The 8,672-nt window shown below is 49.4% G+C and overlaps 1 pseudogene; it reads right to left on the bottom strand.

The window, feature by feature from the left end:
• The window catches only part of LOC121852161, an 8,336-nt pseudogene extending 1,617 nt beyond the window's left edge, over positions 1 to 6,719 (bottom strand).
• Between the last annotated feature and the right edge of the window lie 1,953 nt (positions 6,720 to 8,672).

The following is an 8,672-nucleotide window of genomic DNA, read 5'->3' as shown; positions in this document are numbered from 1 at the left end:
TGTTGCGGTTTAGCGTTAGCCAAACCGCAATGCCATCCAGCCAAATTTTCCATACCACTGCCCCACATTATAACCAAAAAAGACAAAGATCTCCTGTATAGCCTTAACAGACTTTTGGGGCAAGTGTTGTTAGCGAGCACCCATGAAGGCCGGAACGGCCAGCACCACGCCCGGCCGCCTTTGTCTCCCTAGTGGTGATGTTTACACACACCAGGTACTCACTGAGTCGACCTAGGGAGGCCCAGGACCGTTTCAAATAATCGTCACTGGTCTTGGTGGCCATGAGCGGGTATCGAACCCGGGTCGTCGGGTTCGTGGCACAGCGCGATAAACGCTACAAGACCACGTTACATCCACACACATTTTCCATCGCGGCCCGACACTGCATGTGCTCACCCGCTGGTGGAAAATAGCCCATAGAGAAGCCCGGCCTCGGGCAGGTAGACGGCGCTCCGCAGCTCCGGGTACTCGGGCGCCGCGTTGCCTCTCCTCGAACCCGAACTTCCGGATCCGGCGGTGGCTCCGGCTCCCCCGGCTCGGAAGAGGCCGTTCCAGACGACGACCCCGAGCAGTCGAGACGGGCCTTCATGTAGGTCGTCCACGTGTCCTCCAGCAGGAAGCGGCCGCCCTGGTCGTTGGCGCAGACGCGTGCGACGCGCGACACGACGCGCCGCCCGCACTCCTGCTCGACGGCGAGCTCGCGGAACGCCACGTACACGAAGCCACCCGCCTCCCACGCCAGCACGAAGTTCGGCTCTGCAAGGAAAGCAAAGTACGCTGGTACTTTACTTTTTTTTTCTCCGGGTCCTCCGGTTTTTCCCTCCACGTTTGGAGTCAACGTGCTTTTTCGAGTATTTGGCTGCTACGCATTTCCACGTGACGATAGGCCACATTTGTGGCCAGTTCACTTCTGAAAAGAGCTGTGTAGCTCGGTGGGCCTTACCCGTATAGAATGAGACGTACTTTAGCTTTAACTCTTACGTACGTAGCCAACCGTGCCAATCGGAGGGGAAAAGGCTCCGTCTGCCCTGCCCGTCCGCAGTGCTTGACGATTTGAGGCCAAACTTGCGAGCGGCGTTGCGGTGGTGGCGGCCCGAGGCATTCCGCGACCGAGCAGATGCTTAGGGACCCGGGCAGATCGGGGGCGCTGGATTCGTGAAGAAATTTGGGGGGGTGCATTAAGCGTCCACTCAAATTCAAATCCTATTAAACATAACGAGCTAATTTACATCTTAAGTTTTTTTATTATAGCACTACATCTCTGTCTCTCTCATTTAACTCTTCTGTCGTCTGAAGAGGATTTTATCAATTGAATGGGGGAGGAGCTCAAATATTTGCTTTGCTCAGGCCCCCAATGTGCATTGGATTTTATAATCGGAGTTCAGTGATCTCAGGCTTTACCGATGATAATGACGACGAGTCAATCTATTACTATGCAATTTGGTAATCCTCAATATTACTTTTGAACGACTGAACATTCACCCTTTGCTTTAAGATTCGGCGAGGTCCATATCTTGATGAAACGACCAAACTAGAGGGAGGGGGGCGTTCGGGGGGGGGTACAGGGGTAGGGTGCTGGGGGTAGAGGGGTCGGACGGAGAGGGGGGGCATGGGGGCAGAGGGGGTTGGGGGTGGTGGTGGTGGTACCGTTGAGCCAGCGAGAGTTGTACTGCGCGGTGCGCAGGGTGGGCTGCCCGCCGAGGCTCCGGTAGAGCGCCGGGTCGCGGCCGCAAAGTCGACGGCGGTGGCGGCGTAGAGCTCCCGCGCGCCGTGAGCAGCGTGGCGCTGCTCTGCCGCGGGTCGTACGGACAGCGAGCCACGCCGTTGATCGTGTCCAACACGCGGTTCATGTTGCCCAGCTGTGCGGGGGCAGGGGGCACACGAGGGTCCGCGTCAAGCCGTGGGGAATTCCCGCTCGATTGGGCGTCGGGGCGGCGCTCGCCACTTGTATTGCAGCCCTTGAGCCGGTGATGCAAATTCCTCATTCCCGTGGTGGGCGAGATTCTATCCACAGGAGAACCCCTGTTGACTTCCCCGCAAAGCGGTACTTGTTTTTATCGACCCCGGAAGGATGATGGGCCGAGTCAACCCCAACCAGGATGTGAACTCGCAACCTTCCGATTGCGAACCGCTCGCTCGACTGCAGAGGCAACTCGCCAGCAACATTTTAACGTAAAAAAAAATGATCGCAGAAAATATCCACTCAGTAGTTTGCTTCCTTTTTGCTTGCAAATTACATGTCATACAAAACAATGGCTATTAAATTCACACCCTGTTATTCCTGTGTTTCAATATCAGTTACATCCTTGATGCTATGGGCTGTTGGGGCCCTTACATTCAAATAAAATCAGGCCCTATTCAAACGTTGGCAGAATCACGCAGTAGTTGCAGCCAAATCCGTGGCATTGTCTTGTGAATTGGTCAGTTTTGTGCCAATATTTGTGGAAATTGCCTTTCCCCGGTGCACTGTATAACGAGTTCCCCGTCTCTGGCTGGGTAGGATTCAGCCACAAATCTTCACTTGTGTGCCCAAACCACACAGCCTGAATCCCAGCTATTTGAGATCCAAATTTCAATTGACGAGCAGCTCCACGTCCCTGTAGGCTTAGCGTGGCTCTGGCAGCTTACGGCTGCAGTTGTCCGATGCACCTTCATGTCGTGTGGCCGTTAGCGCTCCGTTGGGCGACAAACCCGGCGGCCTGAGTTCGATTCCCGCTCTAGGTCGACTCAGCCTCAAATGAGTACCTGCTGCGGTGTGTAAACATCGCCACTCGGGAGACAAAGGCGGCCGGGCGTGGTGGTCACTACCCACTCCATCATCTGCCGTGCTGGCCTTTATAAGTTGCTCGCAAACAGCACTTGCTCCAACAGTCTGTTAAGGCTACATGGGGGAATCTTTGTCTTTTTTGTATCTTTGTGTAGCAATGCAAAGCGTTGGCGCAGTAGCGACTACACATGTAGCTACTGGTGCTACTAGGATAATCCCGGCACTGAGTCTCGGGCATCTCGGTTGCATTGCCAAGCCGTCGCAGGTGAGCATCTGCACCAACTGCGCCGGTGGTCCTGCAGGAATGCGTGAGCATGAGCAGCACTTCCCCTCGTCCGCGGAAGCCCCATCGGAGAGGGGGGGGGTGGAGTTGGGGGGGGGACCTTCATCTTTTTTGCTGCGGAGACTCCGACCCACCGTGCGTTCGGTGCAGATGGGCGAGAAGGCGTTGGTGCCGCAGCTGAAGAGCCTGCTTGCCCTCACCAGCAGCACCCGCACGTAGTTGTGGCACTCCTCCTGTCCCAGACATTCAACCGCACACCGACGCTCACGGACCTCGCGACGGATCGGGCAGCTTGGGCTGCGGAGTCGTTTGCGAGTTCGCACGTCGAACTTCTTTCGCGCTGCACGTAGCCAACCGTGCTCATCGGAGGGGGGATGGAGTTCCAGGCTCCATTGGGTTTCAACGCAGCCCCCCCCCCCCCCCCATAATCAGCCGTCATCGACAATGCTGGACGAAGCATCCTCATCTCTCGCAATCCTGCGGTGTAACAATCCACGAGCACCGGCTGATTCCATTGCTCCATCTCCGCGGTGGACGTCCTCCCTCTCATGGTCACGTTCCGTTCCATGGATGCCGTTCCAGCATTATTCTTGACCATCAGCCATCGTCCCTCACAGCAACATGCCCAACCCAACCCTTACTTTTTGACAGTTTGAATTATGTAATTAACCTGTGTATGTTCTATAACCCATGTGATCCTCTTTCATCGCCTTGAGACATTAGTGAAAGTCGCCTAACAAATAAATATCGATTATCATCATACCTTAGGAATACGTGAGGGATTTGTTTTTGGCATTGGCATCATGTAATGAAACGGAGACTCCTATTGAAACTCACATTCACGGAGGAGTTTCACAGCAGTGAACGTGAGGGATGGTCTGCAGAAGCAGACATCACAGAACCATTGCTGAGATAATTTCAGGTAAATCTATCATCCACACCTGAATTTCGAGAGCGTGATTATCATCACTAATTGTCAGATATGGAATTTAGCCAAATTAAGAGCAAGTACAAATGTCATCAGTTTTTGTGTTGTTGTGTGTGCTGCCAATGCTGACTGGGTGAAGATCACCGTCTCATTTCACGTGAGAACCCGGTTTTAATCACAGGTGGCTGCCAGGATAAAAATCCAGGAATCAACTTTGTGAAAGCGAATAGAAGTTGCTTTTTGAAAACAGTGGATGCTTCTTTGGATTTTTTACGTTTACAAACAATAACATTATTTTAACCAAAAAAGCCTCACTAATTCTCCAATTGATTTCCAGAAGGAATTGCCCTGCACAACTGCCAATTCGTTTTCAATAAGTGCTGGTTACGTGAAACTACTTTCGGAATTTGCAACCAATGTCAGAAGTCTCAAAAAAATCCACCAACGTTTGCTTCCAACGTGCTGGATGATCGGCGTGCACCAAAATGCCGTGCTTAAATAGTGCACGGCACATACATTTCTTCCCAGCAAATTAAAATCCCAAAATCGAAAACACACTTCCTGATCAATTTGTATAGCCAAAATGCGTGCTTATATAAGCGCAACCCTTCGCAGTGCCTTCCTTTCACGTTCGCTTAGCGTGGAAATTGAAAGAGAGAGAGAAAAAAAACCTGTTCATGTGCAATATCACAAAGTCACAGTGTCTAAATTAGGCTGCGACACTTGCAGGCCGCTGTGATTAATTAGGGTGGCACAGCAGGCTCACATCTGACACGTTCACCTCCTGAAAACCCCAATCACAGTCCTGCTCCTTGTGCTTAATTAACGTACAGTAAGCTCAACAAAATGTTCTGTGGATGGCATTACAAATGCCACCTCGAAGATGAGTGCAGGTGATTTAGGGGGCTACGTCTCATGTCGATCCTGGTTATGAGGCCTTGTTCAGCCACCTGAGCACGAACATGTTATTCTGTACAGCGAGTGTAATTGCCTAGATCAAGGTTACAACAAAATGCAACAAAAAGACAAGCAGAGCTACGTCTCCCTGCTCAAATAAGCAATGGGTGGCTTTTTTTTGGTGGTCCTGAGGCGGTATTCAAAATGCAACATACCCATGACAAGGCCCAATCTCCCTTCAGGAAGACCACTATTGACTTCCCACAAAATGATATTCAATCTACCGATTACAGAAAGATAATTGACTTATTTTGTCCTCAAACCTGGATTTCAAATCATGACGTTTGATTGTCAGGCCTGATTCACGCAGCATTTTAGATTAACTTTGAGTGAATACCCGCGCCTTGCGAGACATAAACCACGTTCACGTTTCTACAGCAATGGTTCTGAATGTGAGTCATGTGGTGCGTCTCGTGTGTGTTCTCAAGTTTGGGCCTAGTTTACACTAAGCTAGGCCCAAACACTTTATTCAGGCAAAACCAAACACTCTACAAAACCTTCCTCAAAATCATATAACAACATTTTATCAATAATCTTCATCGTCATCAGCCATGGTCAATCCACTGCTGGATGAAGCCCTACTCCCAAACCGATGCCAATTATAACAACTCTCGCGATTTTTTTCATTAACTTCTCTTCCAAAAAAATGGTGCTATAAGGCCCCTAACAAAACTTTAAATGACCTCTAAATAAAAAATGCGAATCGCTCGCCTCGTGCCCTTTATATTGTTGCCTTGCGTCGCGATACAGCCGTGGAAATGCCATCCCATTCTTCTGGTCATCTCTCGGTCACTTCCAGCTTGCTAAATGTCGCCAATGACGTGCGAATTAAAAAAAAAACGTTGTTGAGCTCCTCCGCTTGGCATCACCCGACCCTGCTTGGGCTGCCACTTCACGTAGCGATTTTTTTTGCCAAAGTTCCTCTTGGCAGCTTCGCGGAACATTCACATTCCACGCTGACGTCACTTCATTGAGGCTGGAGGAGCCCGTTTGATTTAACGATGCGCACTGAGAGGTATTGTATGAGGCCAGCGGAAGTCAAGTGCTTCTAACAACGACGATATTTCTCAAGGTGGGTGGCCTGGATTTCCACAGTGGTCGTCGGATCGTAGAATTTCCATCATCGACTCTAAATTTAAATTAAAAAATATTTTACCAGGTAAGGCCCACTGATCTATTATACAACTCGTTTTCAGAAGCGACTGGCCACAATTGATAGCCCAATTAAGTGGCTTATCAGCACGTGGAAATTTACTGCAACCAAATACTCTAAACGCATGTTTCTAAATGTGGAGGGGAAAAACGGAGGAACCGGAGAAAAATCCACATGACCACGTGGAGAGACACGTGCAAGCTTCAAATACACGGCCGTCAGGGTTGGGATGGAACCCATGACCTCCTGTATACCACGGTGAAGTAGTTAACATCTCGCCACCGCGAAGCAAGGCTGTCAGCTGTGGTGAGCACAGCCATAATGCTCGTTTGAGCAGGAAGACAATTTGATACCACTTCATTTTATTCGAGGGGGAAGAAAAAAAACTGCAGGCAGTGCAAGAAATTCCCCCTGGTGGGGATTAGGCCGACGCTTTTCATGCCAGCACAGACATCTCGGAAGAAGTGGGAGCACCAAATACGTTCAATAACGTGGATGGACACATTTGTGAAAAGCTGAGGCATGAACGACCGTACGAGGTGTTCCTGGAGCTGTGATTGAGAGCTCACTCTGACTTGCCCTTGCTGAAGCATGAACCTTTGGTGGTCTCTGTGCAACTCCACTCAGTAGCCTGGGAAATGGATAAGTAGAAGCATTATTATTCTTGGTTCTTTCGGTAAATTCACGTAGAAGGTAAGTAATAAAATAATACAATAAAACATAATAAAATAATTGTTATCACGCCCAGGATCTCACACTCACGCACGCATGCATACACACACACAAAAACGATTCCATGTATACCTTGTGAACGGCTGGGCAAACGCTGTTAGCGAGCACCTATTAAGGGCAGCATCACACACAAGGGGGCGGTGTGGTCAATACTAAGCCCAACTGCATTTGTTTCCAGAGTGTTTATGTTTACACACTACATCAGGAACTCGTTTAAGGCGAAGTGAACGCAGCGGAGACCCAGGACGAACTTTGATATCACTCGCTGCTGGTCTTAGTCAAGACTGAGTATCGAACTCTAGATTTGCAGTGCGGTGCATGGCCCATTGTACCATCACTATTAAGAAAGACTGAGATCCCCCGTATAGCCTTAACATACTGTTTGGAACGTGCTTTTAGCGAGCACCTATTAAGGCCAGCACGGCACACGAGGGGGTGGTAGCCAGCACCATGCTCGGCCGCCTTTGACTCCCGAGTTGTGATGTTTACACACTGCACCAGGTACTCATTTGAGGCTGAGTCGACCTAGGGGAGGCCCACGTCCGGTTCAGATAATCGTGACTGGTGGTGGGCACACAAACACTCACGGCACACACAATGCAGGTGCTCACTGCCAGGACGTTGACGATTCGACTGAATACCATTCATTTCCACAATTTGGTGAGATCCCATTTGGTCCGCTTCACTTTTCAAACGTGCATCTCAAAGTCCAATTCAAACGCTGCATTAAGCTCAATTTGGCAGAGCAAGGCATTATCCACAGCGGTACGAGCAGCAGGGGTCATCAAGTAGCAGTGTCTTCATGCTGCCAAATATGTTGCTTGTGAAATGGAAAGAGTTTAAAATGTAACTTAAATGACTCAAGACTAAAAGATTCTTCAAATTGCACGAGCATGGGCCATATTTGAGACGGCAATATTGCCAATGCGCTGTAATTATGGGGAAAGTCAGATGTAATGGAAATGTTGGCGTTCGTAAAACGTTACAGGCAGAATGTGGAAATATCCGTCTGGATAGTGCGGTGGCAGAGTAGGGTTGGACTCATCACATCATCCTTTTAAGAAGTTATAAAATGGGTACCACTCTGCGGGGATCTTCAACAGTGGCTGTCTAACGCCTGGACTGGCCCCTGCCATATGAACGTGGAATTTCACCACTGGCTCAAGGCCATCGCAGAAACGAGCACCATCTCACGCTTGAGAGGAGATGCACTTCGACTTGTGGTGATCCGCACACGTCATGGAATTATTATTTTTTTACAGCCACGTTACAAATTGTACACTTTAAAATGATCACATTGTCACGAGATAAAATGTACATACGTTGTAAACACAATGTACTGTCAACGTTTTCGTTGACTTCAGTTAAAAGGCTGTAGACAAGATAGCATGATGAGTGATGATGATGAAGGTGGAGCGGTGATTTGCGCAATGCACTGTGAAGTGTGAACCCTGTTACTCATGTTTCATTCCCAGCCATCGCAAACATCCGTGGTGAGTGATATCTGAACTGGTCCTTCGCTGCACTGACCAGCGCAGCGAAGTACGGTCAAAACACACCCCCCCGCGCGACTGAGAATGCGCGCGGAAGCCTTCGTCAACAGTGGGTTCACAATGCGCTGTATAAACATAAACAGTTATTCTTTCAAGAATGACAAAAGCATGCGTACACAGATGGACGGATACATTCATATTGACAGACACAGACCACAAATAACACAGACAGGCGTCAAGCTAATTGCCAAACTGTTAAACGGTGAAGTGCTTTTTACAACAAGAACTAAAAAAACCACCCCACTGATATTAAATCAAGTTGTTCACTGCCATGGCACCGCACCTGTGGACCACGTGGT

The sequence above is a fragment of the Callorhinchus milii genome, unplaced genomic scaffold (genome assembly GCF_018977255.1).
Source record: "Callorhinchus milii isolate IMCB2004 unplaced genomic scaffold, IMCB_Cmil_1.0 Scaffold499, whole genome shotgun sequence".
NCBI lineage: Eukaryota > Metazoa > Chordata > Chondrichthyes > Chimaeriformes > Callorhinchidae > Callorhinchus > Callorhinchus milii.
The sequence above is the reverse complement of the archived record's forward strand: the minus strand, read 5'-3'. Positions and strand labels throughout refer to the sequence as shown.